Source organism: Triticum urartu, chromosome 6, assembly GCF_003073215.2.
Source record: "Triticum urartu cultivar G1812 chromosome 6, Tu2.1, whole genome shotgun sequence".
Classification (NCBI taxonomy): Eukaryota; Viridiplantae; Streptophyta; class Magnoliopsida; order Poales; family Poaceae; genus Triticum; species Triticum urartu.
In genome coordinates, this window is record NC_053027.1 from 427,546,578 (window position 1) to 427,558,250 (window position 11,673).

Sequence of the window (11,673 nt, forward strand, 5' to 3'; positions counted from 1 at the left end):
GGAGATGTCCGCCGGCGTGGGCGTGAATTGGTGCCCCACTCTGCCGCGGTCACCGGAGCGGGAGGCCTCGCCACGGGAGGAGGTGGTGCAGGCACCTCCGGCCGTCTAGCCCGCCCCCGTCCACCACGCACCTCCGGCCCACCTGTGGACGCCGCCGGACTACGTCGACCTCGTCAGCGACGACGACGACACCGGCGGCCAGTGAAGACGGCGATGGCCACGGCACCGACGGGCGCGGCAGGAGCGCGCGGGAGGCGGAGGCGTTTTTTTACTTTGTTTTATATGTTAATTATGAAAACTGGGCCTTTTAAGTGGCCGTGCAAACTGGGCCGTTTTGTGGCCGTCCCCTATATATGGTTTATGTTTTTTTAAATGCTTTTATTTAGTTTTTTAGTTATTTCATTCTAGTTTTTATATTTGTTTTATTCACGTCCATCCGGACACGATTTGGGGTGCGGCCGCGCGGTGCGCGCACGCACGACCCATCTGACAAAGGCGGACACGGGCGAACCCATCGGCACCCCGAAGGGACAAAATCCGGCCAATCCAGACGTCTGTTTAGGGTAGTGCAGTGGAGTTGGCCTAACAGCGCGGCGACGGATGGATACAGAGACCTGTAAAAAAAAGCTACCTGTAGAGCAGCTGGTGGTCTAGTGGACACACGTTAGGATTCAGTTTTTCTTTTTTGAAAAGAACACTCTGCATTCCATATAAGGTAGTGCTGGTAGAATCTCCAGCTACATGGTTTGATACAAAAGATGGAAATTTGCCAAGCCAGATTTCCCATGTATAGGACTCATGGTTGTGCCATGTGCAGCTAAAGTTTGTGCAACATGATTACATTCCTGATTATGATTACATTGTTCGACGGATACATCAGATGAAGAAACTTAGGCCTAATTTGGCAGCAACATTTTTTTAAAACTGTGGTAATCCAAAACCTCAGTTTCTCAACGGGAGGGCGATCAATACCTCGGTTTGTCTAAACCATGGTTTTTCTCTGTTTTGTGGAAACCACCTATTCGTTTCGCAAATATTGTTTTCTCGTAATTTTTAGCTGACTACAACTAACTCAGCTAGACTTAAGGTAGCTGATCAGCATGTAAAAGCGGCCGTCCAATGCATGCAGCCATGCCATGCAAGCCAAGTCCTCTTCGTAGATGCTAGCGTGACTTAATAGATGCATTGGATCTTAGGGTAAACCTCTTACTCAGGCTTGGTTACGGTTTTCGGGAGCTCCTTCCAAACCTATGTAGGATGGTAGGGTCGTTGGTAGTTTGGGTATCATGGTGGGGAAGCCTGAGCGTGTGGATATGGCCTTTACTAGAGCTCATGGGGTTGCTCGCTTACTGGTCAGCATTTTGGACATCGAGTTTGTGCCTGATGTGGTCAAGTGGGCTTATCGAGGCCAGGTTTACAACCTTCAGATTGAGTTTGAGGATGACAGCCTGTTTGCTGAGGCACCTGCTGCCACTGATGTTGATATGCACGAGGATGATGAGGGTGCAGGAGCTAAGGAGACTCCGGCCGCTGATCTTGGACGAGAGATGTCCGAGGGACCGGGGTCTGCTGTTCAGACGACCGGAGATGGGACGGCGCCTTCTGCTTCAGTGTCGTCGACCACTCTGAGGTTTGGGTCTATTGAGCCTGCTACTGCACCTCCGAGGCTTTGGAGCGAGCGTGTGGAGTCTTTTGATGATTCTGAACACTCTCTACCCGCTTTGGACTTTGAGGGCCCGGGCGTGGAGGGTTCTAGCGCGGAGGAGACTTCGGAGATAAAGCTTTCGCCGGATGGTGTTGAGACGGGGGAGCTACAGGTGGTGTGTTGGAAATATGCCCTAGAGGCAATAATAAATTGGTTATTATTATATTATATTTCATTGTTCATGATAATCGTTTATTATCCATGCTATAATTGTATTGATAGGAAACTCAGATACATGTGTGGATACATAGACAACACCATGTCCCTAGTAAGCCTCTAGTTGACTAGCTCGTTGATCAATAGATGGTTACGATTTCCCGACCATGGACATTGGGTGTCGTTGATAACGGGATCACATCATTAGGAGAATGATGTGATGGACAAGACCCAATCCTAAGCCTAGCACAAGATCGTGTAGTTCGTTTGCTAAAACTTTTCTAATGTCAAGTATCATTTCCTCAGACCATGAGATTGTGCAACTCCCGAATACCGTAGGAATGCTTTGGGTGTACCAAACGTCACAACGTAACTGGGTGGCTATAAAGGTACACTACAGGTATCTCCGAAAGTGTCTGTTGGGTTGGCACGAATCGAGACTGGGATTTGTCACTCCGTGTAAACGGAGAGGTATCTCTGGGCCCACTCGGTAGGACATCATCATAATGTGCACAATGTGATCAAGGAGTTGATCACGGGATGATGTGTTACGGAACGAGTAAAGAGACTTGCCGGTAACGAGATTGAACAAGGTATCGGGATACCGACGATCGAATCCCGGGCAAGTATCGTACCGATGGACAAAGGGAATTGTATACGGGATTGATTGAATCCTCGACATCATGGTTCATCCGATGAGATCATCGTGGAACATGTGGGAGCCAACATGGGTATCCAGATCCCGCTGTTGGTTATTGGCCGGAGAGTTGTCTCGGTCATGTCTGCATGGTTCCCGAACCCGTAGGGTCTATACACTTAAGGTTCGGTGACGCTAGAGTTGTTATGGGAAATAGTATGTGGTTACCGAAGGTTGTTCAGAGTCCCGGATGAGATCCCGGACATGACGAGGAGCTCCGAAATGGTCCGGAGGTGAAGATCAATATATTGGACGAAGGGTATTGGAGTCCGGAATTGTTTCGGGGGTATCAGGTGATGACCAGCGTGTCCGAAAGGGGTTTCGGAGGCCCCAGCAAGCGTTGGGGGGCCTTATGGGCCAAGGGGAGAGGCACATCAGCCCACTAAGGGGCTGAGCACCCCTTCCACCCCATCTCACGTAACCAGGAGAGGTGGGGGCGCCACCCCTAGGGCAGCCGCCCCTCCCGGCTTGGAGGGCAAGTTTCCTAGGGGGTGGGGGCGCCCAAACCCATCTAGGGTTTCCCCTGTGGCCGCCGCCCCTCCCCTAGGGAACCCTAGGGCGCCTCCCCCTCCTCCCTTCCCCCTATATATAGTGAGGGAGAGAGAGGGCAGCCGCACCTCTTCCCTGGCGCAGCCCTCCCTCCTCCTACACCTCCTCCTCCTCCATAGTGCTTGGCGAAGCCCTGCTGGAGAACCACGAGCTCCATTGCCACCATGCCGTCGTGCTGCTGGAGTTCTCCCTCAACTTCTCCTCTCCCCTTGCTGGATCAAGAAGGAGGAGACGTCTCCCAACCGTACGTGTGTTGAACGCGGAGGTGCCGTCCGTTCGGCGCTAGGATCATCGGTGATTTGGATCACGACGAGTACGACTCCATCAACCCCGTTCACTTGAACGCTTCCGCTTAGCGATCTACAAGGGTATGTAGATGCACTCTCCTTCCCCTCGTTGCTAGATTACTCCATAGATTGATCTTGGTGATGCGTAGAAAATTTTGAATTTCTGCTACGATCCCCAACAGTGGCATCATGAGCTAGGTCTATGCGTAGTTTCTATGCACCGAGTAGAACACAAAGTTGTTGTGGGCGTCGATTTTGTCAATTTGCTTGCCGTTACTAGTCTTATCTTGATTCGGCGGCATCGTGGGATGAAGCGGCCCGGACCGACCTTACACGTACTCTTACATGAGATTGTTCCACCGACTGACATGCACTAGTGCATAAGGTGCTAGCGGGTGTCTGTCTCTCCCACTTTAGTCGGATCAGATTCGATGAACAGGGTCCTTATGAAGGGTAAATAGAAATTGGCATATCACGTTGTGGTTTTCGGTAGGTAAGAAACGTTCTTGCTAGACCTATAACAGCCACGTAAAAACTTGCAACAACAATTAGAGGACGTCTAACTTGTTTTTGCAGCATATGCCTTGTGATGTGATATGGCCAAAAGGATGTGATGAATGATATATGTGATGTATGAGATTGATCATGTTCTTGTAATAGGAATCACGACTTGCATGTCGATGAGTATGACAACCGGCAGGAGCCATAGGAGTTGTCTTTATTTATTTATGACCTGCGTATCAACATAAACGTCATGTAATTACTTTACTTTATTGCTAAAGCGTTAGCCATAGTAGTAGAAGTAATAGATGACGAGACAACTTTAAGAAGACACGATGATGGAGATCATGATGATGGAGATCATGGTGTCATGCCGGTGACAACGATGATCATGGAGCCCCCGAAGATGGAGATCAAAGAGCAAATGATATTGGCCATATCATGTCATTTGATTGCATGTGATGTTTATCATGTTTTACATCTTATTTGCTTAGAACGACAGTAGCTTAAATAAGATGATCCCTCATAATAATTTCAAGAAAAGTGTTTCCCCTAACTGTGCGTCGTGCGACAGTTCGTTGTTTCGAAGCACCACGTGATGATCGGGTGTGATAGATTCCAACGTTCAATACAACGGGTGTAAGACAGATACACACGCATACACTTAGGTTGACTTGACGAGCCTAGCTGTACAGACATGGCCTCAGAACACAGAAGACCGAAAGGTCGAGCATGAGTCGTATAGAGGATACGATCAACATGAAGATGTTCACCAATGTTGACTAGTCCGTCTCACGTGAATGATCGGACACGGCCTAAGTCTCGGATCATGTTATACTTAGATGACTGGAGGGATGTCTATCTAAGTGGAGGTATTGAAATAATTTGATTAGATGAACTTAATTATCATGAACTTAGTCTAAAATCTTTACAATATGTCTTGTAGATCAAATGGCCAACGTTGTCCTCAACTTCAACGCGTTCCTAGAGAAAACCAAGCTGAAAGCGACCCAGCTCCTTTGATCTCCATCTTGGGGCTCCATGATCATCTTGTCACCGGCATGACACCATGATCTCCGTCATCGTGTCTCCATGAAGTTGCTCGACAACTATTACTTCTACTACCAGGGCTAACACGTTTAGCAATAAAGTAAAGTAATTTACATGGCGTTTCTCAATGACACGCAGGTCATACAAAAAATAAAGACAACTCCTATGGCTCCTGCCGGTTGTCATACTCATCGACATGCAAGTCGTGATTCCTATTACAAGAACATGATCAATCTCATACATCACATATATCATTCATCATTCATCACAACCTTTGGCCATATCACATCACAAAACACTTCCTGCAAAAACAAGTTAGACGCCCTCTAATTGTTGTTGCAAGTTTTTACGTGGCTGCTATAGGTTTCTAGCAAGAACGTTTCTTACCTATGCCAAAACCACAACGTGAATTGCCAATTTCTATTTACCCTTCATAAGGACCCTGTTCATCGAATCTGATCCGACTAAAGTGGGAGAGATAGACACCCGCTAGCCACCTTATGCAACTAGTGCATGTCAGTCGGTGGAACCAATCTCACGTAAGAGTACGTGTAAGGTCGGTCCGGGCCGCTTCATCCCATGATGCCGCCGAATCAAGATAAGACTAGTAACGGCAAGCAAATTGACAAAATCGACGCCCACAACAACTTGTGTTCTACTCGTGCATAGAAACTACGCATAGACCTAGCTCATGATGCCACTGTTGGGGATCGTAGCAGAAATTCAAAATTTTCTACGCATCACCAAGATCAATCTATGGAGTAATCTAGCAACGAGGGGAAGGAGAGTGCATCTACATACCCTTGTAGATCGCGAGCGGAAGCGTTCAAGAGAACGGGGATGATAGAGTCATACTCGCCGTGATCCAAATCACCGATGACCAAGTGCCGAACGGACGGCACCTCTGCGTTCAACACACGTACGGAGCGGATGACGTCTCCTCCTTCTTGATCCAGCAAGGGGAGAGGAGAAGTTGAGGGAGAACTCCAGCAGCACAACGGCGTGGTGGTGGATGCAGCAATGATCGCAGCAGGGCTTCGCCGAGCTTCTACGAGAGGGAGAGGTGTAGCAGGGGAGAGGGAGGCGCCAAGACTTCAGGTGCGGCTGCCCTCCGTCCCCCCCTCCTTTATATAGGCCCCCTGGGGGGCGTCGGCCCTGGAGATGGGATCTCCCAAGGGGGGGCGGCGGCCAAGGGGGAGGTTTGCCCCCCAAGGCAAGTGGAGGCACCCCCCCACCCTAGGGTTTCCAACCCTAGGCGTAGGGGGGGCCCAAGGGGGGGCGCACCAGCCCACTAGGGGCTGGTTCCCTCCCCACTTCAGCCCACGGGCCCTCCGGGATGGGTGGCCCCACCCGGTGGACCCCCGGGACCCATCCGGTGGTCCCGGTACAATACCGGTGACTCCGAATCCTTCCCGATGGCCAAAACTGCACTTCCTATATATAATTCTTCACCTCCGGACCAATCCGGAACTCCTCGTGACGTCCAGGATCTCATCCGGGACTCCGAACAACTTTCGGATTACTGCAGACTCATATCTCTACAACCCTAGCGTCACCGAACCTTCAGTGTGTAGACCCTACGGGTTCGGGAGACACGTAGACATGACCGAGACGGCTCTCCGGCCAATAACCAACAGCGGGATCTGGATACCCATGTTGGCTCCCACATGCTCCTCGATGATCTCATCGGATGAACCACGATGTCGAGGACTTGATCAATCCCGTATTCAATTCCCTTTGTCAATCGGTACGTTACTTGCCCGAGACTCGATAGTCGGTATCCCAATACCTTGTTCAGTCTCGTTACCGGCAAGTCACTTTACTTGTACCGTAATGCATGATCCCGCGATCAACCACTTGGTCACATTGAGCTCATTATGATGATGCATTACCGAGTGGGCCCAGAGATACCTCTCCATCATACGGAGTGACAAATCCCAGTCTCGATTCGTGCCAACCCAACAGACACTTTCGGAGACACCTGTAATGTACCTTTATAGTCACCCAGTTACGTTGTGACGTTTGGCACACCCAAAGCACTCCTACGGTATCCGGGAGTTGCACAATCTCATGGTCTAAGGAAATGATACTTGACATTCAGAAAAGCTACAGCAAACGAACTACACGATCTTTGTGCTATGCTTAGGAGTTCATTAAATAATTTGATTAGATGAACTTAATTATCATGAACATAGTCTAAATTGTCTTTGCAAATATGTTGTAGATAAATAGCTCATGTTGTAGCTCCCTATTTCAATACGTTCCTAGAGAAAGACCAAGTTGAAAGATATTGTAAGCAATGATGCGGACTGGGTCCGTAGTCCGAGGAGTGTCCTCACTGCTACATAGAAGGCTTACGTCTTTGATGCACCGCTCTATGTGAAAACCCTTACAACGTCGTCTGTGGATGTTGGGAACACCTGAAAAACACGTCCTTATGACTACTTGATAGTTTAGTGCACCATACTTTACGGCTTATAATCGAGATTCCGATGACGTCTTGAACGCCATAGAACATATGAGATGTTCCAAGAGCTGAAATTGGGATTTCAGGCTCATGCCCGTGTTGAGTGGTGTGAGACCTCTGACAAGTTCTTTTGCCAACAAGATGGAGGAGAATAGCTCAGCTAGTGAGCATGTGCTCAGAATGTCTGGGTGCTACAATCACTTAAATCAAGTGGGAGTTAAACTTCCAGATAAGATAGTGATTGATAGAGTTCTCTAGCCACTATCACTAAGCTACTAGATCTTCGTGGTGAACTATGACATGCAAGGGATGGAGTTGATCCCGGAGCTGTTCGCGGTGCTTAAGACCGCAAAAGGTAGAAATCAAGAAGGAGCATCAAGTGTTGATGGTTTAACAAGACCACTGATTTCAAGAAGGGCAAGGGCTAGAAGGGAAACTTCATGGATGGCAAACCAGTTACCGCTCCAGTGTAGGAACCCAAGGTTGAACCCAAACCCGAGACTAAGTGCTTCTATTATAAGGGGAACGGTCACTGGTAGCGGAATTACCCCAAATACATGGTAGATAAGAAGGCTGGCAACTTCAACAAAGTATATACATGTTATTAATGTGTACCTCACTAGTACTCCTGGTAGCACCTGGGTATTGGATACCGGTTCAGTTACTATTATTGGTGACTTGAAGCAAAAGCTACGGACTAAACGGAGACTGGCTAAGGGCGATGTGACGATGTGTGTTGGAAGTGTTTCCAAAGTTGATGAGATCACCATCGCATGCTCCATCTGCCTTCGGGATTAGTATTGAACCTAGATAAATGTTATCAGGTGTCTACGTTGAGCATAAATATGATTAGATCATGTTCATTGCAATACGGTTATTCATTTAAGTTAGAGAATAATGGTTATTCTGTTTACATGAATAATACCTTCCATGGTCATGCACCCTATGTGAATGATTCAGTGAATCTCGCGTAGTAATACACATGTTCACGCCAAAAGATGTAGATAGTACCACTTTCTTGTGGCACTGCCGCTTAGGTCATATTGGCGTAAGATGCATGAAGAAACTCCATATCGATGGATGTTTGGAGTCACTTGATTTTGAATCGCTTGACACATGTGAGCCATGCCTCATGGGCAGGATGACTAAGACCCTGTTTTCAGGTACAATGAAACGGGCAAGTGACTTGTTGGAAATCATACATGCTGATGCGTTTGATCCAATGAGAATTGAAGCGTGTGGTGGATATCGCTATTTTCTCATCTTCACCGACGATTTGAGTAGATATAGGTATATTTACTTAATGAAGCACAAGTCTGAAATGTTTGAAAAGTTCAATCGATTTCAGAGTGAAGTTAAGAATCGTCACAACAAAGAAGATCATGTTCCTACGATCTGATCAAAAAGGGGATTTTCTGAGTTATGAGTTTGGCAATCACTTAAGACATTGTGGAATTGTTTCACAGTTGAAGCCACCTGCAACACCACAGGGTAGTGGTGTGTCCTGACATCGTAATCGAACCTTATGAGATATGGTGCGATCTATGATGTCTCTTACCGATCTACCGCTATTATTTTGAGGTTATGCATTAGAGACAGCTGCATTCACTTTAGATAGGACACCATATAAGTCTGTTGAGACGACGCCGTATGAACATTGGTTTGGCAAGAAACCAAAGTTGTCGTTTCTTAATGTTTGGGGCTGCGATGCTTAAGGCTTCAGCCGGAGAAGCTCGAACCCAAAGCGGACAAACACATCTTCATAGGATACCCAAAGGTGACAGTTGGGTATACCTTCTATCTCAGATCCGAGGGCAAATTGTTTGTCGCTAAGAATGGGTCCTTTCTCGAGAAGGAGTTTCTCTCGAAAGAATTGAGTGGGAGGAAGATAGAACTTGATGAGGTTGTCGAACCTTTACTTCAACCAGAGAGTGATGCAACATAGAAAGATGTTTTATGTGGAGCCTACATCTGTTGAATAGGAAGTTAATGATAGTGATCATGAAGCTTCGGATCAAGTTGCTATCGAACCTCGTAGGTCGACAAGGATATGTACTACTCCTGAGTGTGTTGGGGAACGTTGCAGAAAACAAAAAAAATTCCTACGTTTCACCAAGATCAATCTATGGAGTCAACTAGCAACGAGAGGAGAGTGCATCTACATACCCTTGTAGATCGCGAGCGGAAGCGTTCAAGAGAATGGGGATGATGGAGTTGTACTCGCCGTGATCCAAATCACCGATGGCCAAGTGCCGAACGGACGGCACCTCTGCGTTCAACACACGTACGGAGCGGATGACATCTCCTCCTTCTTGATCCAGCAAGGGGGAAGGAGAGGTTGATGAAGATCCAGCAGCACGACGGCGTGGTGGTGGATGCAGCAGTGATCGCAGCAGGGCTTCGCCGAGCTTCTACGAGAGGGAGAGGTGTAGCAGGGGAGAGGGAGGCGCCAAAACTTCAGGTGCGGCTGCCCTCCCTCCCCCCTCCTTTATATAGGCCCCCTGGGGGGGGGGGGCGCCGGCCCTGGAGATGGGATCTCCCAAGGGGGGGGCGGCGGCCAAGGGGGAGGCTTGCCCCCCAAGGCAAGTGGAGGCGCCCCCCACCCTAGGGTTTCCAACCCTAGGCGCAGGGGGGCCCAAGGGGGCGGCGCACCAGCCCACTAGGGGCTGGTTCCCTCCCCACTTCAGCCCACGGGGCCCTCCGGGATGGGTGGCCCCACCCGGTGGACCCCCGGGACCCATCCGGTGGTCCCGGTACAATACCGGTGACTCCGGATCCTTCCCGATGGCCGAAACTGCACTTTCTATATATAATTCTTCACCTCCAGACCAATCCGGAACTCCTCGTGACGTCCAGGATCTCATCCGGGACTCCGAACAACTTTCGGATTACTGCATACTCATATCTCTACAACCCTAGCGTCACCGAACCTTAAGTGTGTAGACCCTACGGGTTCGGGAGACACGTAGACATGACCGAGACGGCTCTCCGGCCAATAACCAACAGCGGGATATGGATACCCATGTTGGCTCCCACATGCTCCTCGATGATCTCATCGGATGAACCACGATGTCGAGGACTTAATCAATCCCGTATTCAATTCCCTTTGTCAATCGGTACGCTACTTGCCCGAGACTCGATCGTCGGTATCCCAATACCTTGTTCAGTCTCGTTACCGGCAAGTCACTTTACTTGTACCATAATGCATGATCCCACGATCAACCACTTGGTCACATTGAGCTCATTATGATGATGCATTACCGAGTGGGCCCAGAGATACCTCTCCGTCATACGGAGTGACAAATCCCAGTCTCGATTCATGCCAACCCAACAGACACTTTCGGAGACACCTGTAATGTACCTTTATAGTCACCCAGTTACGTTGTGACATTTGGCACACCCAAAGCACTCCTACGGTATCCGGGAGTTGCACAATCTCATGGTCTAAGGAAATGATACTTGACATTCAGAAAAGCTACAGCAAACGAATTACACGATCTTTGTGCTATGCTTAGGTTTGGGTCTTGTCCATCACATCATTCTCCTAATGATGTGATCCCGTTATCAATGACATCCCCATGTCCATAGCCAGGAAACCATGACTATCTGTTGATCAACGAGCTAGTCAACTAGAGGCTCACTAGGGACACATTGTGGTCTATGTATTCACACATGTATTACGATTTCCGGATAATACAATTATAGCATGAATAATAGACAATTATCATGAACAAGGAAATATAATAATCATTTTATTATTGCCTCTAGGGCATATTTCCAACAGAGTGGTACGGTGATCCTGTCTCAGATATCATGTTGTTGGACAACAATGAACCTACGAGCTATGGAGAAGCGATGGTGGGACCGTATTCCGACAAATGGTTAGAAGCCATGAAATCCGAGATAGGATCCATGTATCAAAACAAAGTATGGACTTTGGTGGACTTACCCGATGATCGGCAAGTCATTGAGATAAATGGATCTTTAAGAAGAAGACGAACGTGGGCGGTAATGTTACCGTCTATGAAGCTCGACTTGTGGGAAAGAGTCTTTTCACAAGTTCAAGGAGTTGACTACGATGAGAATTTCTCACCCGTAGCGATGCTTAAGTCCGTCGAAATCATGTTAGCATTAGCTGTATTTTTTGATTATGAAATCTTACAGATGGATGTTAAAACAAGTTTTCTTACCAGTTTTCGTAAGAAAAGTTGTATGTGATACAATAAAAGGTTTTGTCGATCCTAAGGATGCTAAAAGGTAT